Source organism: Ixodes scapularis, unplaced genomic scaffold (genome assembly GCF_016920785.2).
Source record: "Ixodes scapularis isolate PalLabHiFi unplaced genomic scaffold, ASM1692078v2 ptg000972l_1__unscaffolded, whole genome shotgun sequence".
Classification (NCBI taxonomy): domain Eukaryota; kingdom Metazoa; phylum Arthropoda; class Arachnida; order Ixodida; family Ixodidae; genus Ixodes; species Ixodes scapularis.
The window spans coordinates 744,571-772,472 of NW_024610076.1; the positions used below are offsets into that span (position 1 = coordinate 744,571).

Sequence of the window (27,902 nt, forward strand, 5' to 3'; positions counted from 1 at the left end):
ACTTTAAAAGGCGAAGTGAATAGATATAATAGATATTTTGTCCATCAAATATGCGTGTGTAGCCATTGGCTTCACTCATTCATAAGTTCCAAAAAAATGGCAACAGCTTCTTTCCCGACACCTCCACCATTTCTTCCCACGCCAGGTGCCCCTGTGCAGCCTTGGTTAAATTGGAAAGCGTCGTTTTTAAATTATCTTGTGGTCCTAGAGGCTGATGAAAGCTCGCCGAAGCGTAAGCGCGCGTTGTTGTGGTCCTTGCTTGGTCTCGAAGGCCAAAGAATAGTTTCAACGTTTCCATCCACGGCCCTCGCACATAGCGAGACCGTTTCCGAATTTGACGTTCTTATGACGTCGCTTGATCAGCACTTCGCTGCCAAAAAGAATGTTGTTGTCGAACGGAGGTTATTCCTCACCCGCGTCCAGTCGCAGGGAGAAAGTGTCCTTGAGTACCTTGGTGCCCTACGGCACCTCGGCTCTTTTTGTGATTTTAAAGAGTCTTTTGAAACCCGCATCGCGGAAGTTTTTTTGGCTGGATTATTATCATCGGAGGTACAAGATCTGGTAATCCGAGAGTCTGCGGAAGCTGGACTACCCAGCCTCGAACGTATCGTGCTTCTGGCACAACAGTTCGAACGGGCTGCTCGAGATTGCGATCGTTACCGCCAAATTTCATCATGTCTTCCGCGTTCCGAGTCGACACAGGCCGTTGAGGCAGTACAAAGGGTGGACAAGATGGCCGCCAGTTGAGGTCAAATTCGAACATGCAACGCCAAAATGGAGGGCGGCCTCCTGCCGTTTCCTCCTCTCCCGCAAATGTTTCCTCCTCACCTTCCAAGGTTTCCTTCTCGCCGCGCCACCAGTCGCGTGGACTCACCCGTGTTTTTACAAGCCGAGTGCCTCGGGATGCTCCTCCGGGCGCGCGCGCTCTTGGGCGCGGGGCGGAATCGTGCCACTTTTGCGGTCACCGAACCCATCCGCGTGAGGAGTGTCCAGCGTCCGGAATGACTTGTTTTTCTTGTGGCAAGATAGGCCACTTTTCAAATGTTTGCCGAAGTTCGTCTTCGTCGTCTGAAGTCATCGACCCCCGTCGCCTGGCGTTTCCGCCGGGACGAGGCCGCGCCGCCGGTCGCCGGTACGAGAGGCTTGGACCTGGCCGTAACCAGACGCCGATCCATGGAGTCGTGACGTTTCCCGACGACGACGAGGGGGAACAACATCCAAACAACGTCTTCACCGTCGGATCCCCGGAGGTCCTCCCTGAAGGACATGCGGACCGTCGCCCACGGAATTTCACCGCTGATGTTCAGGTGAATGGATTTACATTACCCTTACTCATTGATACTGGCTCCGAAGTGTCAATACTTTCCGAGAGCATGTTTAACAAGATCAACTTTAAGCAGCAAATCCGGCTAAGGAAACCGCCGCGCACTCTTGTGCACTACCCCCGAGGGTCGATTCCAGTCATGGGATGTTTCCAGACCAAAGTCAGCTTCAAAGAACGCTCCGCGGACATTCTTTTTTACATCGTTCGCAATGGCCGATCCCTGCTTGGGACAGATGCCGTGCATGGACTGCGTCTAATTTTATCGGGCGCGCCACTCAAGTGCTTCCATGTCAGTGCAGCTGATCCTCGCTCGGCCATCCCGGGACATGTAAAGTCGGCTGGAGTCCCGCAGCCCCCATGTACGGTGGAGCCCAGTCCTCCACCGCGTCCTTCAAGTGCTCCCTGCAAGCACCCTTCATCATTGTCCTCTGTTCATGGCACTCAGCCATCCACATCGTCTGAATACTACTCCAGTAGAGGCGTCTTCGGAGACCAGCCTTCAAGGGATCCGTCGACGTCGGCACCATCTTTGCAACCTTCATCGGTGAGCGATTCATCTAAGTTACCTTCTGGTTTTGAAGAATTTGAGGATCTCTTTTCTCCTGAGTTAGGGTTAGTTAAAAACCAAACTCACACAATCATTGTCCGGCACCATGTCCCGCCGGTACAGGCTAAACTTCGCCGCTTACCCATCACGTTGCGTGATGCCGTCAGTGCGGAAATTCAGAAGCTCTAGCGCGAAGGCGTTATCGAGCGCGTAAACGCGTCGGAATGGGTGTCCCCCATTGTAGTAGTTAAGAAGAAAGACGGTGGAATTCGTATGTGTGTCGATCTGCGGGCGCCAAATCAGGCAGTCGTCATTGATTCTTTTCCGCTTCCGCACATTGAGGAGCTTCTGAACTCCCTCAGTGGAGCTTCCCATTTTTCTAAGTTAGACCTTGCGTCTGCTTATCATCAGGTCCGTCTCGACCCCAAGAGTCGCGACTTAACAGCATTCATTACCCATGAAGGGCTTTTTCGTTTCAAACGAGTTTGTTTCGGGCTGGCGTCTGCACCAGCGGCCTTCCAACAGGTCATGTCCAAGATATTAAAACATTGTCCAGGAGTCCAGTTTTATCTGGACGACATCATTGTCTATGGCTCCTCCCAGAAGGAACATGATAATAATCTCAGACAAGTCCTCAAATGTATTAGAGAGGCCGGCATGAAACTAAATAGAAAAGCCGTTTTCAATGTTTCTGAACTGTCATTCCTTGGTCATCGTCTGTCTGCGGAGGGTCTAGCACCCCTTCCGTCGAAGATAGACGCGGTCCTAAATTTTCCAGTTCCATCGGAACCTTCGCAGTTGAAGGCCTTCCTAGGTCTAGTAGAATACTACAGTAAGTTTGTCCCCCATTGTGCTACTCTGGTAGAACCCCTCCGAAGGCTTCTGCGTAAGGGCGCATCTTTTGTCTGGTCGACCGACGTAGAGGCCAGTTTTCAAAGTGTCAAGTCCTGCCTTCAACAGGCTCCCATTCTTGCAATGTTCAATCCAAATCTTCCAGTTGTCGTCTCCACAGACGCGTCCAATTACGGACTAGGTGCTGTTCTCCAGCAGCAGCATGGGAAGCAACTAAAGACTGTTGCTTTCGCTTCCCGCTCTCTCTCCGAAGCAGAGCGGAAGTACTCAGCAGGAGAGAAAGAAGCTCTCGCAATCCTCTGGGCTTGCGAGAGATGGCACGTTTATCTTTGGGGTCGACATTTCGAAATTCAGACAGATCATCAAGCCCTTGTCACACTAATGTCCACTCAAGGGACAGGTGTTCGTCCACGACGCATCAGTCGTTGGACTGCTAGACTTTTCAACTATAATTTCACAATGAAGTATCGTAAAGGCAGCGACAACGTAGTTGCCGACGCTCTGTCTCGCCTTCCGGTCCCAGATACCGAAGAAGGTACGTCTTTTGAAGAAGAGGTTGTTTCAATTGTCTGTGCATGTCTCACACACAAGGAGTTCAAGGAAGAAACTCTAAAAGATCCTGTATTACCAGTTATCATGACATACCTTTCAAACACATGGCCCTCAGAGGAAACGTTGCCTCCAGAATTCAAGCCGTATTTCGTTGTAAGAGACCAGCTCTCAGTCACCGATGCCTTGTTGTTCCAAGGAGAGAAAATAGTGGTTCCGTCCACTCTCCGCGATCAAGTGATTGATGTAGCTCACGAAACCCATCAAGGTATCTCGCGCACCACCAGTATCATCAAGGAGCTTTACTGGTGGCCGCATTTAAGTCAACATGTCAGGACGAAAGTTCAGAACTGTTCGGTATGTCAGTCGACAGACAAGCCTGCAAAGGCATCTCCAGCACCTCTTCAACCAGTTGAATTCCCCAACCGTCCATGGGTAAAACTGGGCATGGATATAGTAGGTCCCTTTGAACGAGCCCCAGCTCAAGAGAGGTTTTTCATTACACTGGTAGATTACCACAGTAAGTGGCCTGAAGTGGCACCAGCCCACAACGTCACGACTGCTGCAGTCATTAAGTTTTTGAAGTCTGTCTTTGCCCGCGAGGGTTTGCCGCAAGAGATCACGACAGACAATGGTCCACAATTTATTTCAAAGGAGTTCAGCGATTTCTTGAAGACGCATGGTGTCAAACATGTGAAGTCATCCCTTTACCATCCCCAAGCTAATGGACAGGTAGAGAGATTCCATAGAGTCCTTAAGTCTGTTATTCAGTTGGCTCTCGTCCAACATCGTCCGCTTTCCGAAGCCATTACAGAATATCTCGGGGTATACCGGAGTACGCGCCATGCCGCGACTGGAGAAACGCCAGCTTTTCTTTTACACGGTCGCACCCACCGGACGCGACTGCATCTTCAAGGGCGAGGGACCCCAGAGTCCGCCGTCCCTCCGCAGGTCGTTCAGGAAGAGCTTCCTGATAGAGTCAAGGCATATCAAACGAAGATGAAACAGTATTCAGATGCCAGGCGAGCCGTCAAGCACCCTGTTTTTGCTCCTGGGCAAGCAGTAAAGGTTTTCAAACCTAACATTAGAGGGAAAATGCGCAACAAATATGCCCCACCGCAACATATACATGAACAAGTTGGGCCAGCCACATATAAATTAGATGATGGAACCATATGGAATGCAGACAAAATGACACGTACAACATTGAAACCACCCCAACGTCAGCCGTGGTGGCTTATGGATGATGACATATTACCTACTTCAACTAATGCGGCTCCAGCTATAAGCCTGGGCCATGTGCCACCTGAGGGTCCGGCACCTCCAACTTTGCGTGCTGCGGCCCCCAGCGTCACTCCTGTCCGTGCGGCCCCTGTTGCCGTTCCTGCTTTTGCGGCCCCTGTTGCCGTTCCTGCTTTTGCGGCCCCTGTTGCCGTTCCTGTTTTTGCGGCCCCTGCTGCCGTTCCTGCTTTTGCGGCCCCTGCTGCCGTTCCTGTCCATGCGGCCCCTGCTGCCGTTCCTGCCCCTGCGGCCGGTCCTGTTTTTGCGGCCCCTGATGCCGGTCCTGTCCCGACGGCCCAAGAGGTCGTCCATGTCACTGCGGCCCCTGTGGCCGCCCATGCTACTGCGGCACCCGGCCCTGGCCATATTGCTGTGGTGCCTGGTGCCTATAGTCAAGCGACCCCTGGGGCTGCCCATGATCCTGCTGGGCCAGGCGTCGTTCCTCATCATACGGCTCCTGCAGCCCATGTAGCTGTGGTCCCTGGTGCTGCCCATGTACCGGTAGTACCCGGTGCCCTTCCTGTCCCTGGTGTACCCGGCACCAGTTCCGTGGTACCCTGTACCGTGCAAGATGCGGTGGTTTTCGGTGGCCTTCCCGCCACCGCAGTCCCCGGTGCCGTTCCTGATTCCGGTCTCCAAGCGGCCTTCCGCGCTGCTGTACCAGTACAAGCCAGCAGCCAGCCACCAGTCCCGCCGGCTGCCCCGGCTGCAGTCTTCCAAGAGGCCTCCAGGCTCGTTTTCCAAGAGGGTCCTGAACCTTCCGTTCTTACAAGCGGTGCAATATTGAGCACCGGATCAAGTTCATCTCAACTGGGACTCGGGTATTGGAGCGAGCTGCCGTCATCTAGCTCCGCAACGGTCTCAGCGGAGTCCCTGCACTCCGTTGGGCCAAAGACCTCCATGCTTTCCGAGCCTTCAGTAGCTCCTGGTTTAGCAGAAGACCTGGAATCAAGTCCTGAGGCAACCCAAGAATCGACTTCTACATCAGGTGACGGTGGTGCAGTCACACCACCAAGGACATATCGTACTCCACCACAATCCCCATCGGACACTCCACCACAACGCCCCACGCGGCGTAGACGACTTCCCGCAAAATTTCGTGACTTTCAAGTGGATATGTACTCCAAAGACGCTCCTTAAAAACTCTGGGACTTAAGTCATAGTGGTTTGCAATTTCATAGTGTGCACTGTATTTTTATGGGATAGATGTGAACAGAGATAGTTATTTTTGCATTTTTCATATGTCTTCAAATGTCAAATTTCCATGTTATGGACATGGAAGTTTTGGATGAACTGCCTTAGGTATATTTTCATGTTTCCATGTTATGTACATAGAGGTTATGGTCAAAGTGTTAATCTTTGTTTCAAATGACTCGTCAAACCGTGAGCTTTTTGAAAGTGTTATTTGTTACGTTTCTAAGGTCTAGTCATTCATTTCACTCGCAGAGGTGAAAGTGTTATTCGTGTTTCAAAAGACTCGCCAGTGACTTTTTTCGTTACAGTGAAGAGAGCACTTTTCAGTCTGACTGAAAAGTGCTCGACATAGTACAAAGTGTATCATTTATGATTGTATCTTTCCAATGTATTTCGTTATCCTTATTTTCTCCGACCACTTCACAATTATTTTTGCTTGTACTGATTGGTTGGTAAGAATTTTGTGTGTGCGTGAACTTTGTATTTTCTTTAAGGAGTAAGCTGTTTTCTTCTCTTCCCTAATAAATTATCCAACATTTAGTTTTCTATTAAGGGAGGAGAAGATGTAGTGTGCTGTAAATAATCTAGATGGCGTTTTCAGCTTCATTTGAGATGGTGCCGCGCGCCGCGTGCTTGACAGCGGCACGCGCTGATTGATGTAGATATTGTAAATAAGAACAGTCTTCACAAAAACTCCGAGCTGGTGTGACGTCTCTTCCTTTCGTCGGGGTTCCCGCCTTGGGCCCCGCACCTCGGCACCCCGCTGCCCACGCGCCGGCAATGTAAGCCTTTCCAGCATCTCTACAGGCCTTTCGGGGCGCTGTCTTTATCTTAGCTTTCCCTGTCTCTTTCCACCCATTCGTAATGGCCCCATGCGACCATAACATCTTGGCGACGAGCTATAATCACTACACTGGGCTACGCTTTCTAGGAGGCGGCAGCTTCTACTTTGACTGGGCTACCTCCTTGATTATAATACAATTAAATGCAAAGGTGCAAGCGAGCTGGACGAGAAGGACCAGGCGGAGTTTTTCGGTCACGCACCACTGTCACTTAGCTGGGTTTGGAGACTTGAGTTTGTCCTTGGTCCTCCTTGTTCGCCTTCTTTAGGGATTATTTTCGTCGACCTCTTCGAAGCCTGATGCTTCGACCCCAGTGGCCCCCGGTGAGCAACAGCACCATCATGTTCCTGGGGTTCCTTCATGCACCGATCAAACGGCGTGCCAGATCCCCATGGCTTGCTGCTGAGCAGCCCAACCCACCTCCACGAAATCTGGACTTCTGCGAATTGGACTGCCATCCTCCACAATATCAAAAATCCATGTCGTGGTTATCATGCAGGCATACACTCATCACATTATCATGTTCACTAGACGCGGCACCGCGGGCCTCCATGGTACGGGCTGCTGCCTTCCCGCGGTGACGCGGCCCTCCAGAGCCAAATAAATAAAGACTAAAGACAAAACGCTTTGCTGACCAACAGCCGGTAGCGCCTTAAAAAAAACAAGAACAATAGTGTTTCCTCGTTCATGGATACAAATTCCAAAACTACATCATACTAGTGGCGCACATCACTGAAATAACATACGCAATACAGAAAATAGGGAGTTTTAGAATAGCGCACGCTAAAGCTTTGCGCACGCAAAGAATAGCGTCGTCGCTACTGCGCATGCTCCGAACGCAAACCAGGTTTCGCGCTTTGCGTTCGCAATTTTAGCGTGCGCTATTTCTCGGAAATAGCGTGCGTACGCAAAGAGTCTTTGCGCTTCTCCAAGGAGGATTCGTGATGAGAAGTTGGCTAAAGCCAAGACGAGCAGAGTTAAGCGAAAATGGCGGCTTCCAGGATTATGTCGGCGGCTGCTTTGGCGGCGTCGTGAGTGCGACGTCGGCGGCATCCTCGCGACTGCGAATTTCAATACGGGACGACATTGTGCTCGGTTTGGCAACGATCACCGGCAACTTGATGCTTGCGACGCGCGAACACTTCTCGGCGAAGGTACGGTGTGCGAAGGTCAGTACGCGAGACCTCTCTTGCCGAGGCGACGCAAGCGGACACGACCTCTCAACCGCTCGCGTCGCGTTCTCATGTTTAAACAAATTAAAATGCTACTCTGGACAAAAAAAAACTCGTTTTTTTTCTAAAGTTACAGCATTTCGTGTGTGAAATAATATTCTTTACTGTATCTTGGTGGCGCCGCAAGCGCGAGATGCTTGGGCTTTTGCGTCGCGGCGGAGAAACGCTATTCTAAAACTCTCTTGCGTCGCGTGCGCTAATACAAGCGCTAAATTTAGCGCTAGCGTGCGCTAAAATTGCGTACGTTATTCTAAAACTCCCTAGTGTCTCTTGAACGCAAAACGGCATAATACAGGTAATTGGGGAGTTTTTCTCTTTCTAAAAGACAAATTCGAAAACCTGAACTAAACTAATGTTTGCTGAAACTCGGGGTATATCGTGTGCATCGTTTCGAAAAAAGTATCGAACGAAAGCCCCACACAACACATTTGACGTTGTTTGACACCTCGAGACACTGGCTTGCACTGGCGCACCGACCGTCGGCGTAGCGTAGCGCATAGTCATGAAATGTCTGCGACTGATGATTATAGCTTATTTTCCAAAAACAAAAACACAAGACTCGGTTCGGCGCGGAGAAACCCGGAGACGACACCTCCGCTAACATCCTGATGCGTATGCGCGTCGGCTGACGTGGACCTCCCCTCCGTCAGGGCTGGATTTGGCGCTGTAGGCGTTCTGTCTAATGCAAATGAGCGGAGTGGAGTGTACTCCCTCTAGTAAATTATTTGCTCGAACTACTTTTAATCTATCTGAGTCAAAAGCAGCCCAACTGTACGTAAGGTAGCAGTAGCACAAGATTACTAAGCCGCAACCTGTCTTTCGATTTAAAACGGGTTCTATTTCTCTTTTCGGGAAAGTGCTCGTGTGACCGAGAGAGAGGTAGGGGAGGGGGGTGGGTAGGGGTGGGAGCAGTGACGCCGCACATTAACAGGCTAAGAGCCGCGTGCGGCTCGCGAGCCGCAGCTTGGCCGCCCTTGGCATAGACAGACAGGATTTTACCGGACTTCCCTTTACGTGAGCCTGTGTAATCTTCCCCATGGGAAAAGCATTTGGCGTGAGCACTTTCTACACACTGATCGCCTAACAGAATATTGATGGCGGCTTACTTCGAGGCATCCCCGCAATCAAACCTCCAAAAAGGTAAAATGACCCAGCAATTCCGTGCAAGTCATAGGCGACATTAATCTACCGCAGGCTGTGCAGAACGTTCTCAGTCTTGGTTCCAAATTTGCTGTGGAACCAAAGGGGTCGCCGCAAGAAATACTATCGTTTATACGTCAAGTATCGCGCCGTGCTCCGGAGTTGGAAGTTGGCCGGGTTACATCCAAAGAAGTCGACCTGCCACTCCGACAAGTACCGCAGGTTTGTTCCATATTTACCTGGAGGGTGATTAAACATTTACAAGAGAATATCCTATCTCCTGTGCCTGCACGCAAAGAATGAGGCTTTGCTGTTATGCACAAAGTTGTGTTTGGGACAAAATCCATCTGAGCGACCGAGTCAGTATTTTAATATCATGAAGACGTCTCCCTGAATAAGGTCAAAAACATGCTAGACAATTGTGTCAGTCGTATGAAGGGGAAAATTTCTGCACCCACATCGATCGCAACAAGCTGCTAAGCCTCTGCGTATTTTTCAGTGCCAAGACCCATAAACCCGGTTGCCTCTTCAGAGTCATTGTACCCGAAAGAAGAACTTGGCAGAAATCACACACCCTATATAAAAAACACTAAATATTTTCACTATTGACGACCCTTTATTAATTAGAAGGTCCAACGAGGTCATCGCATTCCTGGCACAGCAAAGTTATAGTCACCTAGAAGCTTTTTCCATCGACATAAAATACCTATAGACGCTTTGCAGCAGCTGTGCATGGGCGCCGCCATAACTGACCTTCAGTTTTTGTTCCCTCTTATTCCGTTCGCTTCACCTCAAGATTACCACAGCAGGACAGGTTACTGCCATTTTAGATGCTACTGTGTTCTTGTGCCCAGCATAGGCCCTTGTGAAGACCCGTCAACGCCCGCTTCAGTGGCTCGGCATCTCGGTAAGACAAGAGAAGGGCGGCTATGGCGGCTCAATCTGGCGCGTGTGTAAAGCGTCTATATTACGAACTACCTCAGGACTGCCTTTTACGATATGTAGAATAGAGTATTGACTCCTTTGGTGAGATCGCCTTCCAAACTTCTGCGGGTATTTCCTAAGACAATTTTCTAGATCAAGTATTGGTCTATCTACACTCGACCTTCATTGCCTGGGAACAAAAAAAGTGAAAGCCGTTTACAACTCCCTGTAACACCGAATTAGAGCGCAGCTCTTGAGGAGGAGGAGGGAAGGGTACTGGGGGGTGAAGTGACCTGGGGGGGGGGGTCACGTGACCATGCCGATGATGTCATCAGTGACGTCACTGATGACGTCATCAGTGACGTCATCAGTGATGATGACGATGACGATGCGGATGCCGGTGACGTCATCGGGGAGGTCACGTGACCTCGGCGGGGGTCACGTGACCCTGAAGGTGTCACGTGACTTCGGGGGGCATCCGCATCGTCATCGTCATCACAAATGACGTCATCAGTGACGTCACTGATGACGTCACCTACATCCGCATCGTCATCGTCACAATCACTGATGACGTCATCAGTGACGTCACCGGCATCCGCATCATCATCGTCATCATCACTGATGACGTCACTGATGACGTCATCAGTGATGATGACGATGACGATGCGGATGCCGGTGACGTCATCGATGACGTCATCGGGGAGGTCACGTGACCTCGGCGGGGGTCACGTGACCTGGGGGTGTCACGTGACCGGGGGGTCACGTGACCTCGGGGGGTCACGTGACTTTGGGTGTCACGTGACCTTGGGGTGACCTTGGGGGTCACGTGACCTTGGGATGACCTTGGGGGCCACGTGACCTTGGGATGACCTTGGTTACGCCAACGCCGACGGCGACGGCGACGGCGGCGGCGACGCCGACGCCGCTCAAGCCGGGAACGGGCCCCTAAGAGCTGCGCTCTAAAAACTTAGCTACAGAATAAAGGTATTTTCACTGGGTCGTGTATAGCTCCAGTTCTAAGTGATCTCTACCTTGCCCACCAAGACAGCCTATTGAACAATGGACCTTTTGGCGAGTATGTGCTGGGACCTATGGGACGAACCTGACGCGCACTGGGTTGGAGAGTATTTGTAGAGAAAACAACGTCCACGTTAGGCTTCTTGTGTGCTACCGGCTCGTTTTCTTTTTGCTGCTCTTAGTTTTCTTTCGCTGCTCGCATTTAATCATCGGCCAAACTGGCCGATGTATAAATGATAGAGCAAGGGAGCACGCAACCTCGGTGAGAAGCACATCAGCAGGACTTTTGTCAGCTCATTGCCGGACCTGTGGATGCGATGCCGAGCTCACCAGCATAACCGTCCTTCATAGGAACAAGAGCTCCTTCGCGCGTGAAGTGCTGGAGGCCTTGGCCATCGAAGAAAAAGGAGAAGATTGCGGTCTGCCACACCCCGTTGAATACTAGGCTAAAAGGTTTTTATAAGTGTTTATTCTGCCGTTAGACGAAGAAAAAGAAAGAAAAAAAGGGCCTAGGCCGGGAAGAAGACAAAGTAAAATTCAGTTGATAGTCAGCGTTGTCTTTGTCCAGTTCTTTCCTTCGTGTCCTTGTTTCTTCGTGTTTAGCTGACCTGATTGCCAACAAAAGGTTCTCGCCTTGGGTTGATGATCTGGAGGACCAGCGTTGAAACCGACCGAGGGCTGACGGCCGTGGACGCGAGTAGCTTAACTGTGTAGGGACATGGTCCGGGTGTGCCTTGTCTAACGCCGGCTGTGATCATCACCGCACTTCGCAAAGCTCTATCGCTTGCAAAAATTACAAGAGCTTTGAAGACCAACTACAACGGCTTGCGACTTCTGGCTATTCAAATACCATCTTGTGTGAGGCAGTTGAAAGAATGATCTGCCCTCGAAAGGGAAAGAAAAATACAAAACCCCCAAGACAGCGTCCTGCAGTGATAATGTCAGAACGTAAAACTCTTACTTGCTAATTGAAAAAAAAAAATGTTCGACAGAGATATTTAAGATTGCTTACGTGTTTAGAATGCGAAACCATTCTCAAACGCAGCGCATTCCTACATGCAGCGTGCCACGTTTTCCTATCGCACATGTCACTGCGGTGATGACATCGCGCTCCCCCACTGCGCACGTGCGGCGAACCCTCCTGGGCTCACGACGGCTTCCGTGGCGAAGCATTGCGTTGCTGTGCTTTTCCTTGTCTTCTTTTTTTTTCTGAAGCGCGTCCGCTTTGACCTCGAACGCACCCGCCGGCTACGCAAAAAGTAGACGACGACTTTCTCTCCGCATTCTTATCGAAAAGAGAATTAAAGGAGATAAGGGTTGTGGTTTTTGAAGAACACAGCAGCCTTGCGGACAGATCAGGGGAGGGGGGGGGGGGGGGGGGGGGTAAGGGGCGGCCTGCGCTCCAGGCGCAGACAAACAAAGCTGTAGGTAAATATTAATATCCGCGAAGCTTGCGTTTTAAAGGGGCCCTGCAATCATATTTAAGTGTCTACCTTTTTTGCGGTTTCCACGTCTCTTGGGGTTCGGGCAAGCCAGCGGGTACGGAGAGAGTAACTAAATATCAGTGCGTCATATTTTAATCGGACGACGCGGAAACCTCCTCCACCTACGGGGGCGACCCGCGGCGCCGAAAGCGCGCAATATGTGGCGTCTTTGGTCCTGGGCTCACTACTGGTCAAAGCCGCTAAAAGCTTCTTTTTGGTCCAAATACAAAATATAAGTGGCGCGATTCGTTTCAATTATTTATAAAAGTAGATTTTGTTGAGTATTTTTGATCAGAAAAGAAACAAATGCAGTTTATTAAGTACGGAAACAAGAAATGATCCGTCGATATACCCGCCACCAAGCGGTGGAAAAGGCGGCGCTTACTAGAAAGGAGTAGTGGGATCCGGCACCAACGAGCGGCGAGCGTAGAAAGGTCCCGGATTAACGCGACGGCGCTGCGGTCGTATACGGCCACGAGGATCCGACCGGTTCCGGGCGTTCCGAAGGCCTGCGGCGGGCAGGTTTGGCTTGCGGTTTGGCCTTTTGGCGGTGTGGCAGCGCGAATTGGCTCCCTTCCTGAACTGATCTTTACCCCGTGTTTGCTGTCGTTTGTGGCCCATGAAGTGTCATGCCAAATTAGTGTTTAATCGCGCAGCAAATGCAATGCGAGCCGCCCTAGCTGCCCGCTTCATACAGCCTAGCCAGAACGTGCTTCAGTGGCGCCCTTTCGAGCCGTTCACACGGAGTGCGGCAGCCGTGAGCGGTCGCTGAACTCATCACCCCCCCCCCCCCCCTCTAGTTCACGGCCACTCAAGCAACCAAGGACGTCATGAAGGAGGTTATTTTTTTCTTGTTTTTGTGATATTAATTTGCCTATAACTTTGAAAATAAAGAAAAAATCCGAGAAATGAAAAGTTTCATTAAGTTACTACGTCCAGTGCCGTCAGGTTCGGTGCAAATTAAAAACCAGTAGAACGTCCTTGCAGAACCCCTTTAAGAGGCACTAAAAATAGCTTCTGACCACTTACATGATCAGAAGTTGTTTTCTACCTACGACCGTGACTCTTGCATAATCTGATGCTAGTCATGACAGGCTCGCATCTAAAGACTGAACTTGGTGGAGCATAGATCGACAGCGAAATTCGCGCTGCAAAAGTCTATTACAACACGCCGCTGCGTATTTATTTATTTATTTATTTATTTATTTATTGTACCCTCAGGGCCCGAAGGCATTACAGAGGGGGAGAGCGTAGGCAGGGAAAATATAACAATTCAGCAATACTAAAACAAATAAAAAGTGAACAAACAGGTCAGAAATCAGCGCAAAAATGGTTATTTATGGCACTTCGAAAAAGATTAGAGTCTGTTATGGCAGCAATTAAACCGGGAAGGTGGTTCCATTCTTGAGCTGTGCGTGGTAGAAAAGATGAATGAAATGTGTTGGTTAATGAGCTTGGGACTCCAACTTTGTGCTGGTGATCTACACGAGGCGAGATGTAATAGGGGGGAGTTATGAAATGGTCGCGTAATAGGGGATTATGAAAATAAATTTTATGAAAAAGGCATAAGCGTGAAATTTTACGGCGAAGTGAAAGAGATGGTAAAGATAAATTATTCTTCATTGACGAGACACTGGCGGTGCGGTGATAGTTCGATAGAATGAAACGAGCTGATCTATTTTGAATGGATTCTAAAGCAGTGATGAGGGTAATATGATCGGGATCCCAGATGGATGCTGCATACTCAAGCTTAGGTCTTATTAATGTTTTATAGAGGACCAATTTAAGTGAAACAGGTGCTAAAGAAAAATTCCGTTTTAAATAACCCAGCATGCAGTTAGTACGATTAGTGACATATTCTATATGGGGTTTCCATGAAAGGTTAGAAGTTAAGTTAACACCAAGATACTTGTATGACGACACTTGTTCCAAGGAGTTGCCATCAAGGTAGTAAGAAGGACTCTCACTAAACTGACGGGTTACTCTCATGTGTTTACATTTACTAGTGTTTAGTTTCATTAGCCACAACTCACACCAACGAGACACAGAGTTAATATCAGACTGAAGTGTGAGCGTGTCTTGGTTACTTCGGATTTCACGGTATATTACGCAATCATCGGCATAGAGACAGACGGATGATGACATATTAACTGGTAGGTCGTTAATATAAATTAAGAATAGTAAGGGGCCTAGAACAGACCCCTGGGGAACACCAGAGTTTACTGACGCAAGTGGAGAGTTTTCATTATTGACTGTTACAAATTGCGAACGATTAGTAAGAAAAGAATGAATCCATGCAAGAACGTTAGGGTCAATGTTAAGTTTAGCAAGTTTCAATAGTAATAGTTTATGACACACTTTATCAAAAGCTTTTGCAAAATCCAAGAAGATGCAGTCCACCTGGGAGCCTTGGTCAATGAGAGAATGAATGTCGTGAGTGAAAGATAGAAGCTGAGTTTCACATGACAATGATTTACGAAATCCGTGCTGAGCTGTGGTGAAAAAATTATTCATTTCTAGGAAGTTTACAAGATGGGAAAATATGATGTGCTCGAGAAGTTTACATGGGATGCTGGTTAACGAAATGGGACGATAGTTATGAGGAGAATGTTTGTCACCAGCTTTTGGAATAGGGACCACCTTCCCCACCTTCCAGTCCGAGGGTAGGTCACCCTCTTGGAGTGACTGTTCGAATAATTTAGCAAGAATAATTGAAGAATATAACTTGGTGCTTTTAAGAAATTTTGAATTAATGCCGTCCACTCCTGAAGAAGAAGACAATTTCAGCCCATCTATAATCTTAACTATACCAATAGGGTCAACAAGACTAGCATCCATTGGTAAATAACCGGCACACACAATTGAAGGGTAGCTTATGTTACTAATATTGGAAAATGATTCAATAAACACATTATTTAGTATATTAGCGCAGTCATCACTAGAGGCACTATCACTACTTGACGTTTTGAGTAAAATTGAAAAAGTGTCTTTCTTGCTGACAGTGTTCCAAAACCTTTTGGGGTCATTTATTAACATATTTGGGAGAGTATTTGAAAAAAAAATTGATTTCGCATCTGCAATCGCCTTTTTATATACTTCTGCAGACAACTGATACGCAGCCCAGCGATGCCCACACGTTGAAAACTTCGCAGCACGATATAAGCGTTTTTTTTTTATTTGATAACCGTTTTAGGGCTTTCGTAAACCATGGTGACTGGGTATTTTCGAATATATTTCTTAGTGGGACATGCTTGTTGATAAGAGAGATAAATTTCAACTTTATGATATTCCAGTTATCTTCGACAGAACGCCCCGAAGAAGTTGTTAGATACTGGTTCAAGAAAATGGCAAGGTCATTATTAATTTGCTCAAAGTTGGCCTTTCCGTAATCACGAATTTGTTTTGGCTGAAAAGTGGGTCTCGTTGCCGACGCTTTTAGAGAAAAATGCAGCACTTTGTGATCACTAATCTCGGGCAGATATGTTATGGGAGTTGCATACTCAGGATGATTGGTCAAAATGAGGTCTAATACATTGGCTGTCGACTGGGTAACTCTGGTGGGATGGAGAACAAGTTGTGAAAGGCTAAAATCTAGACATAGGTTAATAAACGAAATACATTCCTCAGAATGTACATTTACACAAGGAACGTCGTTTGACCATGATATAGATGGGAAATTGAAGTCGCCGAGAAGAAAAATTGGAGCACCCGGAAAACGCACCATAATGGTGTTAAGTGTATTATGTAACGCTTCGACAAATGGCAACGAATACGAGGGTGGCCGATAACAAACTCCCATAATCCACTTCTTATGGTTAACAAGCAGGCCAACCCACGTTATTTCCAACTCGCATATAACGTCCACAGAAAAGGATTTGATATGATCAGCGATTGCAATTAACACTCCACCGCCACATCTTTCCTGTCTATCATGTCTGTAAACATTGAACGTTTTGTTTCCATCGAACAGTTCACAGTTTTGTATTTTTCCGGAAAGCCACGTTTCGGTTAGTACAATGACATCAGCATCGGTGGTATCTACAATGGAACACAATTCGTCGCGTTTTTTCAGGACACTTCTTATGTTGGTGAAAACAACAGAAATATCCGAAGACCGTGACACGCATGCCCTACCCCTCGACAGATCCTATATCGGCGAGGGCGCCTGATTAGAACTCCGAGCAAATGATGACGGTGATTGAGGGGCGGTTGGCTGCGCGTTGGGGGCTGCAGACAGTCGAGAAGGACCTAGCTCATAAATTTCTTTAGTTGTTTGATCGATCGCGTAACACTTGTTATTAATATGCAATTTGTTGTAGCGTAGTTTAAATACACCTCCGTTTGCTTTACCAAATTCAATTAACTGCTTTCTGGCATTACGTGTGGCGAGCGAGAAATCCTCGCTGACTGAGATACGGAGTGCTTTTAATCCAGTTCTAGCGAGTAGTATTTGATCTCTTAGTTTGAATGACGCAAACTTTACAATGATTGGTCGGCATTTGTTTTGTGTAAAGTTTCCTAGCCGATGAGCACGAACTATCGAGTCACCCGTGATTTGTACATTGAGTGATGTTTGAAAAATACTCAAAATTCGTGCTTCAGTCTGCGCCCACGTCTCAGATACGGTGTCGCTAACCCCAAAAAATATTAAGTTATCTCGACGAGATTGGTCTTCCGCCTCGTCAAGCCGTGCCTGCAAGACGCGGTTTTCCTTTTGTGCGTTATTAGCAACACCTCTCACCTCGACTACCGCGGCTTTAAGCTGCTCTACATTTAAGGCATTGGATTCCACTGTGACGAGTCTCAAGTTCATATCAGCTACAGTAGCACGCAGTGATTCCTGGTTTTGTTTAATTTCGTTGATGGATGATAGGATTCCTGATTGGGATTCTTGAATTTGTACCGATCGTGTATTAAGATCGACCAGCATTCCATGCATTTCGTTAAACAGTTTTAGCTGGCTGTCACTCATTGGGCCTGGGTTAGTTTCCACATCCCCGGAAGTTAGTAGAAGCAGACTAATGACGTCAACACACTCATACAAGGTAACAAGCAGCACTTTTGAGCACGGGAACACCAGCAAAAAAACGACGCTAGATCGCTTTGCGTGTAGTGAAGGGGTTGTACCAACCTGTACGAACAAGAAGAGCGTTCCATGAGTTGTTTGCATGTTGGCGGTGCCCCCGTGCTCACTCCGAGTAGCGAGGTGATGCCAGGCGTATATAGCCGCGCTAAATGATGGTCGCGATGTCGTTGCGGCTGTTGACGATGACGGGAGGTCGAACAATTGGCCAATGTTCGTACGGCGACTTGTCAGCAGAATAGACGTACTTTCACGAAGTAGGGAATCACCGTCACTGTGATTGAAGAAACTCGCCACGCGTACTTGACGAAATGTTGGCGCCGCTCCATCCACCGCTGTTATCGGCCCGAAAGCCGAGACTGAGATGCTTGCCATGACCTGTACGAACAAGAAGAGCGTTCCATGAGTTGTTTGCATGATGGCGGTGCCCCCGTGCTCACTCCGAGTAGCGAGGTGATGCCAGGCGTATATAGCCGCGCTAAATGATGGTCGCGATGTCGTTGCGGCTGTTGACGATGACGGGAGGTCGAACAATTGGCCAATGTTCGTACGGCGACTTGTCAGCAGAATAGACGTACTTTCACGAAGTAGGGAATCACCGTCACTGTGATTGAAGAAACTCGCCACGCGTACTTGACGAAATGTTGGCGCCGCTCCATCCACCGCTGTTATCGGCCCGAAAGCCGAGACTGAGATGCTTGCCATGACCTGTACGAACAAGAAGAGCGTTCCATGAGTTGTTTGCATGTTGGCGGTGCCCCCGTGCTCACTCCGAGTAGCGAGGTGATGCCAGGCGTATATAGCCGCGCTAAATGATGGTCGCGATGTCGTTGCGGCTGTTGACGATGACGGGAGGTCGAACAATTGGCCAATGTTCGTACGGCGACTTGTCAGCAGAATAGACGTACTTTCACGAAGTAGGGAATCACCGTCACTGTGATTGAAGAAACTCGCCACGCGTACTTGACGAAATGTTGGCGCCGCTCCATCCACGGCTGTTATCGGCCCGAAAGCCGAGACTGAGATGCTTGCCATGACCTGTACGAACAAGAAGAGCGTTCCATGAGTTGTTTGCATGTTGGCGGTGCCCCCGTGCTCACTCCGAGTAGCGAGGTGATGCCAGGCGTATATAGCCGCGCTAAATGATGGTCGCGATGTCGTTGCGGCTGTTGACGATGACGGGAGGTCGAACAATTGGCCAATGTTCGTACGGCGACTTGTCAGCAGAATAGACGTACTTTCACGAAGTAGGGAATCACCGTCACTGTGATTGAAGAAACTCGCCACGCGTACTTGACGAAATGTTGGCGCCGCTCCATCCACGGCTGTTATCGGCCCGAAAGCCGAGACTGAGATGCTTGCCATGACCTGTACGAACAAGAAGAGCGTTCCATGAGTTGTTTGCATGTTGGCGGTGCCCCCGTGCTCACTCCGAGTAGCGAGGTGATGCCAGGCGTATATAGCCGCGCTAAATGATGGTCGCGATGTCGTTGCGGCTGTTGACGATGACGGGAGGTCGAACAATTGGCCAATGTTCGTACGGCGACTTGTCAGCAGAATAGACGTACTTTCACGAAGTAGGGAATCACCGTCACTGTGATTGAAGAAACTCGCCACGCGTACTTGACGAAATGTTGGCGCCGCTCCATCCACGGCTGTTATCGGCCCGAAAGCCGAGACTGAGATGCTTGCCATGACCTGTACGAACAAGAAGAGCGTTCCATGAGTTGTTTGCATGATGGCGGTGCCCCCGTGCTCACTCCGAGTAGCGAGGTGATGCCAGGCGTATATAGGCGCGCTAAATGATGGTCGCGATGTCGTTGCGGCTGTTGACGATGACGGGAGGTCGAACAATTGGCCAATGTTCGTACGGCGACTTGTCAGCAGAATAGACGTACTTTCACGAAGTAGGGAATCACCGTCACTGTGATGGAAGAAACTCGCCACGCGTACTTGACGAAATGTTGGCGCCGCTCCATCCACGGCTGTTATCGGCCCGAAAGCCGAGACTGAGATGCTTGCCATGACCTGTACGAACAAGAAGAGCGTTCCATGAGTTGTTTGCATGTTGGCGGTGCCCCCGTGCTCACTCCGAGTAGCGAGGTGATGCCAGGCGTATATAGCCGCGCTAAATGATGGTCGCGATGTCGTTGCGGCTGTTGACGATGACGGGAGGTCGAACAATTGGCCAATGTTCGTACGGCGACTTGTCAGCAGAATAGACGTACTTTCACGAAGTAGGGAATCACCGTCACTGTGATTGAAGAAACTCGCCACGCGTACTTGACGAAATGTTGGCGCCGCTCCATCCACGGCTGTTATCGGCCCGAAAGCCGAGACTGAGATGCTTGCCATGACCTGTACGAACAAGAAGAGCGTTCCATGAGTTGTTTGCATGATGGCGGTGCCCCCGTGCTCACTCCGAGTAGCGAGGTGATGCCAGGCGTATATAGCCACGCTAAATGATGGTCGCGATGTCGTTGCGGCTGTTGACGATGACGGGAGGTCGAACAATTGGCCAATGTTCGTACGGCGACTTGTCAGCAGAATAGACGTACTTTCACGAAGTAGGGAATCACCGTCACTGTGATTGAAGAAACTCGCCACGCGTACTTGACGAAATGTTGGCGCCGCTCCATCCACGGCTGTTATCGGCCCGAAAGCCGAGACTGAGATGCTTGCCATGACCTGTACGAACAAGAAGAGCGTTCCATGAGTTGTTTGCATGTTGGCGGTGCCCCCGTGCTCACTCCGAGTAGCGAGGTGATGCCAGGCGTATATAGCCGCGCTAAATGATGGTCGCGATGTCGTTGCGGCTGTTGACGATGACGGGAGGTCGAACAATTGGCCAATGTTCGTACGGCGACTTGTCAGCAGAATAGACGTACTTTCACGAAGTAGGGAATCACCGTCACTGTGATTGAAGAAACTCGCCACGCGTACTTGACGAAATGTTGGCGCCGCTCCAACCACGGCTGTTATCGGCCCGAAAGCCGAGACTGAGATGCTTGCCATGACCTGTACGAACAAGAAGAGCGTTCCATGAGTTGTTTGCATGTTGGCGGTGCCCCCGTGCTCACTCCGAGTAGCGAGGTGATGCCAGGCGTATATAGCCGCGCTAAATGATGGTCGCGATGTCGTTGCGGCTGTTGACGATGACGGGAGGTCGAACAATTGGCCAATGTTCGTACGGCGACTTGTCAGCAGAATAGACGTACTTTCACGAAGTAGGGAATCACCGTCACTGTGATTGAAGAAACTCGCCACGCGTACTTGACGAAATGTTGGCGCCGCTCCATCCACGGCTGTTATCGGCCCGAAAGCCGAGACTGAGATGCTTGCCATGACCTGTACGAACAAGAAGAGCGTTCCATGAGTTGTTTGCATGTTGGCGGTGCCCCCGTGCTCACTCCGAGTAGCGAGGTGATGCCAGGCGTATATAGCCGCGCTAAATGATGGTCGCGATGTCGTTGCGGCTGTTGACGATGACGGGAGGTCGAACAATTGGCCAATGTTCGTACGGCGACTTGTCAGCAGAATAGACGTACTTTCACGAAGTAGGGAATCACCGTCACTGTGATTGAAGAAACTCGCCACGCGTACTTGACGAAATGTTGGCGCCGCTCCATCCACGGCTGTTATCGGCCCGAAAGCCGAGACTGAGATGCTTGCCATGACCTGTACGAACAAGAAGAGCGTTCCATGAGTTGTTTGCATGTTGGCGGTGCCCCCGTGCTCACTCCGAGTAGCGAGGTGATGCCAGGCGTATATAGCCGCGCTAAATGATGGTCGCGATGTCGTTGCGGCTGTTGACGATGACGGGAGGTCGAACAATTGGCCAATGTTCGTACGGCGACTTGTCAGCAGAATAGACGTACTTTCACGAAGTAGGGAATCACCGTCACTGTGATTGAAGAAACTCGCCACGCGTACTTGACGAAATGTTGGCGCCGCTCCATCCACGGCTGTTATCGGCCCGAAAGCCGAGACTGAGATGCTTGCCATGACCTGTACGAACAAGAAGAGCGTTCCATGAGTTGTTTGCATGCTGGCGGTGCCCCCGTGCTCACTCCGAGTAGCGAGGTGATGCCAGGCGTATATAGCCGCGCTAAATGATGGTCGCGATGTCGTTGCGGCTGTTGACGATGACGGGAGGTCGAACAATTGGCCAATGTTCGTACGGCGACTTGTCAGCAGAATAGACGTACTTTCACGAAGTAGGGAATCACCGTCACTGTGATTGAAGAAACTCGCCACGCGTACTTGACGAAATGTTGGCGCCGCTCCATCCACGGCTGTTATCGGCCCGAAAGCCGAGACTGAGATGCTTGCCATGACCTGTACGAACAAGAAGAGCGTTCCATGAGTTGTTTGCATGCTGGCGGTGCCCCCGTGCTCACTCCGAGTAGCGAGGTGATGCCAGGCGTATATAGCCGCGCTAAATGATGGTCGCGATGTCGTTGCGGCTGTTGACGATGACGGGAGGTCGAACAATTGGCCAATGTTCGTACGGCGACTTGTCAGCAGAATAGACGTACTTTCACGAAGTAGGGAATCACCGTCACTGTGATTGAAGAAACTCGCCACGCGTACTTGACGAAATGTTGGCGCCGCTCCATCCACGGCTGTTATCGGCCCGAAAGCCGAGACTGAGATGCTTGCCATGACCTGTACGAACAAGAAGAGCGTTCCATGAGTTGTTTGCATGCTGGCGGTGCCCCCGTGCTCACTCCGAGTAGCGAGGTGATGCCAGGCGTATATAGCCGCGCTAAATGATGGTCGCGATGTCGTTGCGGCTGTTGACGATGACGGGAGGTCGAACAATTGGCCAATGTTCGTACGGCGACTTGTCAGCAGAATAGACGTACTTTCACGAAGTAGGGAATCACCGTCACTGTGATTGAAGAAACTCGCCACGCGTACTTGACGAAATGTTGGCGCCGCTCCATCCACGGCTGTTATCGGCCCGAAAGCCGAGACTGAGATGCTTGCCATGACCTGTACGAACAAGAAGAGCGTTCCATGAGTTGTTTGCATGCTGGCGGTGCCCCCGTGCTCACTCCGAGTAGCGAGGTGATGCCAGGCGTATATAGCCGCGCTAAATGATGGTCGCGATGTCGTTGCGGCTGTTGACGATGACGGGAGGTCGAACAATTGGCCAATGTTCGTACGGCGACTTGTCAGCAGAATAGACGTACTTTCACGAAGTAGGGAATCACCGTCACTGTGATTGAAGAAACTCGCCACGCGTACTTGACGAAATGTTGGCGCCGCTCCATCCACGGCTGTTATCGGCCCGAAAGCCGAGACTGAGATGCTTGCCATGACCTGTACGAACAAGAAGAGCGTTCCATGAGTTGTTTGCATGTTGGCGGTGCCCCCGTGCTCACTCCGAGTAGCGAGGTGATGCCAGGCGTATATAGCCGCGCTAAATGATGGTCGCGATGTCGTTGCGGCTGTTGACGATGACGGGAGGTCGAACAATTGGCCAATGTTCGTACGGCGACTTGTCAGCAGAATAGACGTACTTTCACGAAGTAGGGAATCACCGTCACTGTGATTGAAGAAACTCGCCACGCGTACTTGACGAAATGTTGGCGCCGCTCCATCCACGGCTGTTATCGGCCCGAAAGCCGAGACTGAGATGCTTGCCATGACCTGTACGAACAAGAAGAGCGTTCCATGAGTTGTTTGCATGCTGGCGGTGCCCCCGTGCTCACTCCGAGTAGCGAGGTGATGCCAGGCGTATATAGCCGCGCTAAATGATGGTCGCGATGTCGTTGCGGCTGTTGACGATGACGGGAGGTCGAACAATTGGCCAATGTTCGTACGGCGACTTGTCAGCAGAATAGACGTACTTTCACGAAGTAGGGAATCACCGTCACTGTGATTGAAGAAACTCGCCACGCGTACTTGACGAAATGTTGGCGCCGCTCCAACCACGGCTGTTATCGGCCCGAAAGCCGAGACTGAGATGCTTGCCATGACCTGTACGAACAAGAAGAGCGTTCCATGAGTTGTTTGCATGATGGCGGTGCCCCCGTGCTCACTCCGAGTAGCGAGGTGATGCCAGGCGTATATAGCCGCGCTAAATGATGGTCGCGATGTCGTTGCGGCTGTTGACGATGACGGGAGGTCGAACAATTGGCCAATGTTCGTACGGCGACTTGTCAGCAGAATAGACGTACTTTCACGAAGTAGGGAATCACCGTCACTGTGATTGAAGAAACTCGCCACGCGTACTTGACGAAATGTTGGCGCCGCTCCATCCACGGCTGTTATCGGCCCGAAAGCCGAGACTGAGATGCTTGCCATGACCTGTACGAACAAGAAGAGCGTTCCATGAGTTGTTTGCATGTTGGCGGTGCCCCCGTGCTCACTCCGAGTAGCGAGGTGATGCCAGGCGTATATAGCCGCGCTAAATGATGGTCGCGATGTCGTTGCGGCTGTTGACGATGACGGGAGGTCGAACAATTGGCCAATGTTCGTACGGCGACTTGTCAGCAGAATAGACGTACTTTCACGAAGTAGGGAATCACCGTCACTGTGATTGAAGAAACTCGCCACGCGTACTTGACGAAATGTTGGCGCCGCTCCAACCACGGCTGTTATCGGCCCGAAAGCCGAGACTGAGATGCTTGCCATGACCTGTACGAACAAGAAGAGCGTTCCATGAGTTGTTTGCATGATGGCGGTGCCCCCGTGCTCACTCCGAGTAGCGAGGTGATGCCAGGCGTATATAGCCGCGCTAAATGATGGTCGCGATGTCGTTGCGGCTGTTGACGATGACGGGAGGTCGAACAATTGGCCAATGTTCGTACGGCGACTTGTCAGCAGAATAGACGTACTTTCACGAAGTAGGGAATCACCGTCACTGTGATTGAAGAAACTCGCCACGCGTACTTGACGAAATGTTGGCGCCGCTCCATCCACGGCTGTTATCGGCCCGAAAGCCGAGACTGAGATGCTTGCCATGACCTGTACGAACAAGAAGAGCGTTCCATGAGTTGTTTGCATGTTGGCGGTGCCCCCGTGCTCACTCCGAGTAGCGAGGTGATGCCAGGCGTATATAGCCGCGCTAAATGATGGTCGCGATGTCGTTGCGGCTGTTGACGATGACGGGAGGTCGAACAATTGGCCAATGTTCGTACGGCGACTTGTCAGCAGAATAGACGTACTTTCACGAAGTAGGGAATCACCGTCACTGTGATTGAAGAAACTCGCCACGCGTACTTGACGAAATGTTGGCGCCGCTCCATCCACGGCTGTTATCGGCCCGAAAGCCGAGACTGAGATGCTTGCCATGACCTGTACGAACAAGAAGAGCGTTCCATGAGTTGTTTGCATGTTGGCGGTGCCCCCGTGCTCACTCCGAGTAGCGAGGTGATGCCAGGCGTATATAGCCGCGCTAAATGATGGTCGCGATGTCGTTGCGGCTGTTGACGATGACGGGAGGTCGAACAATTGGCCAATGTTCGTACGGCGACTTGTCAGCAGAATAGACGTACTTTCACGAAGTAGGGAATCACCGTCACTGTGATTGAAGAAACTCGCCACGCGTACTTGACGAAATGTTGGCGCCGCTCCATCCACGGCTGTTATCGGCCCGAAAGCCGAGACTGAGATGCTTGCCATGACCTGTACGAACAAGAAGAGCGTTCCATGAGTTGTTTGCATGCTGGCGGTGCCCCCGTGCTCACTCCGAGTAGCGAGGTGATGCCAGGCGTATATAGCCGCGCTAAATGATGGTCGCGATGTCGTTGCGGCTGTTGACGATGACGGGAGGTCGAACAATTGGCCAATGTTCGTACGGCGACTTGTCAGCAGAATAGACGTACTTTCACGAAGTAGGGAATCACCGTCACTGTGATTGAAGAAACTCGCCACGCGTACTTGACGAAATGTTGGCGCCGCTCCATCCACGGCTGTTATCGGCCCGAAAGCCGAGACTGAGATGCTTGCCATGACCTGTACGAACAAGAAGAGCGTTCCATGAGTTGTTTGCATGATGGCGGTGCCCCCGTGCTCACTCCGAGTAGCGAGGTGATGCCAGGCGTATATAGCCGCGCTAAATGATGGTCGCGATGTCGTTGCGGCTGTTGACGATGACGGGAGGTCGAACAATTGGCCAATGTTCGTACGGCGACTTGTCAGCAGAATAGACGTACTTTCACGAAGTAGGGAATCACCGTCACTGTGATTGAAGAAACTCGCCACGCGTACTTGACGAAATGTTGGCGCCGCTCCATCCACGGCTGTTATCGGCCCGAAAGCCGAGACTGAGATGCTTGCCATGACCTGTACGAACAAGAAGAGCGTTCCATGAGTTGTTTGCATGTTGGCGGTGCCCCCGTGCTCACTCCGAGTAGCGAGGTGATGCCAGGCGTATATAGCCGCGCTAAATGATGGTCGCGATGTCGTTGCGGCTGTTGACGATGACGGGAGGTCGAACAATTGGCCAATGTTCGTACGGCGACTTGTCAGCAGAATAGACGTACTTTCACGAAGTAGGGAATCACCGTCACTGTGATTGAAGAAACTCGCCACGCGTACTTGACGAAATGTTGGCGCCGCTCCAACCACGGCTGTTATCGGCCCGAAAGCCGAGACTGAGATGCTTGCCATGACCTGTACGAACAAGAAGAGCGTTCCATGAGTTGTTTGCATGTTGGCGGTGCCCCCGTGCTCACTCCGAGTAGCGAGGTGATGCCAGGCGTATATAGCCGCGCTAAATGATGGTCGCGATGTCGTTGCGGCTGTTGACGATGACGGGAGGTCGAACAATTGGCCAATGTTCGTACGGCGACTTGTCAGCAGAATAGACGTACTTTCACGAAGTAGGGAATCACCGTCACTGTGATTGAAGAAACTCGCCACGCGTACTTGACGAAATGTTGGCGCCGCTCCATCCACGGCTGTTATCGGCCCGAAAGCCGAGACTGAGATGCTTGCCATGACCTGTACGAACAAGAAGAGCGTTCCATGAGTTGTTTGCATGTTGGCGGTGCCCCCGTGCTCCGTCGAAAACGACGGGGCGGTGCCCCGTCGAAAACCAAATTCTATGCGAACAGAAAGCAATGAACGCCGCCAAAGCCAATACACAATGTCAAGGCGTCAGTTGCATGAGCGACTTCATCTGCAAATAAATGACGCACTTGCAAGCGCTGAAAACACGGGTGCAAACCAACGCCCAGCAACATAAAAAAATAGTGTGTTCACGAAATACGTCTGAATGGTTTGGAAATCGAAGTCATTTTTTTTTTTTTTACAATATTGCTGGTGTTTCGCGACGGCCTTTGCCGATAGGGGCGGACGCCGGGCGAAAAAAACCCACCTCTCCTAGATCGGCGGTGAACAGCCCGTGGCCCGATGCCATCCCAAGCGCCCGACCTGCATGCGTAGCTGCGATCATGCAACTCGTTGGTTCCGGAAAACATTCTGCTCCATCTGAGAGCAAAAGGCTACAAATGAATCGCGGTGGAATCTCCCTTAAACATTTCTGGAGTACAGAAAGGCGTTTCTTGTAATTTCAGATAGAGCTTCAGATAACTGGCAACCATGATTTTAACCCACAAGATAGGCAAGTGTGGTAACTCTGAAGCGGCACTTATAGTGCGACAATTCAGTGACACTATAAGGCACTCGTTTCCCCGATCTTGTAGCAGGCGCCGCCATCTTGGTGGCTAGATCAGAGCCGACGCTACTGTCATCGTCATAATTTAAAAAAAATACGACTTTTTCAGCTTTAGTCAAGGTGTTAGGCAGCTCAGGCAATATCGTTTTACTTGGTCGCGAACTGTTCTACATTTCTGGGGGACAGAAAAAACGTTTCCTATGATTTCTGATAAAGGTTCAGATAACTGGCAACCCTGATTCAGCGTCATTGTGATGGAGAACGAAGAGCGTCATTGTGGTGGACAACGCTCCATATCCCTCAGTGGAGACCTACAACGTCCCCCGAATAGCCACACAGAAAGACATGCAGGACCGGCTTTCTGCGAAAGCATTTCATGGAGCAAGGGGCTCGTCAAGGCTGAGCAGTTTAGGCTGGTATCTATAGAGAAAGACGGCAACAATTATAGCATCATTGACCAGGGTTCTGCACAATTCGGCCAAAGAGGTTTGCGCTTGCCACTTTACCCCTTCCAGCTGAACCCTATGATGATGGTTTGGAACCATGTGAAGGAGTACGTGGCCTCCGAAAACAAAACTTTTAAGGTTAGCGATCTAGAACCGTTAGTCACCAAAGCATTCGCTCAGGTCACGCGGAGAGGTGGGCGTGTTATTGCAGTCACGTTATTGTCGAAGAAGATAAGGTGATGAAAGTGGACCCCACCATTGATGACGTTGTGGACAGCGTTGTCATCAACATAGGTAAAAATGATACGTCAAGCGCAGATATTGATTGCGAGCCGGATGAGAACATTGACTGA

The 27,902-nt window shown here is 50.2% G+C and overlaps 1 pseudogene; it reads left to right on the forward strand.

Annotated features, from left to right (window-relative positions):
• LOC115330666 lies at window positions 1-27,902 on the forward strand (annotated as a pseudogene).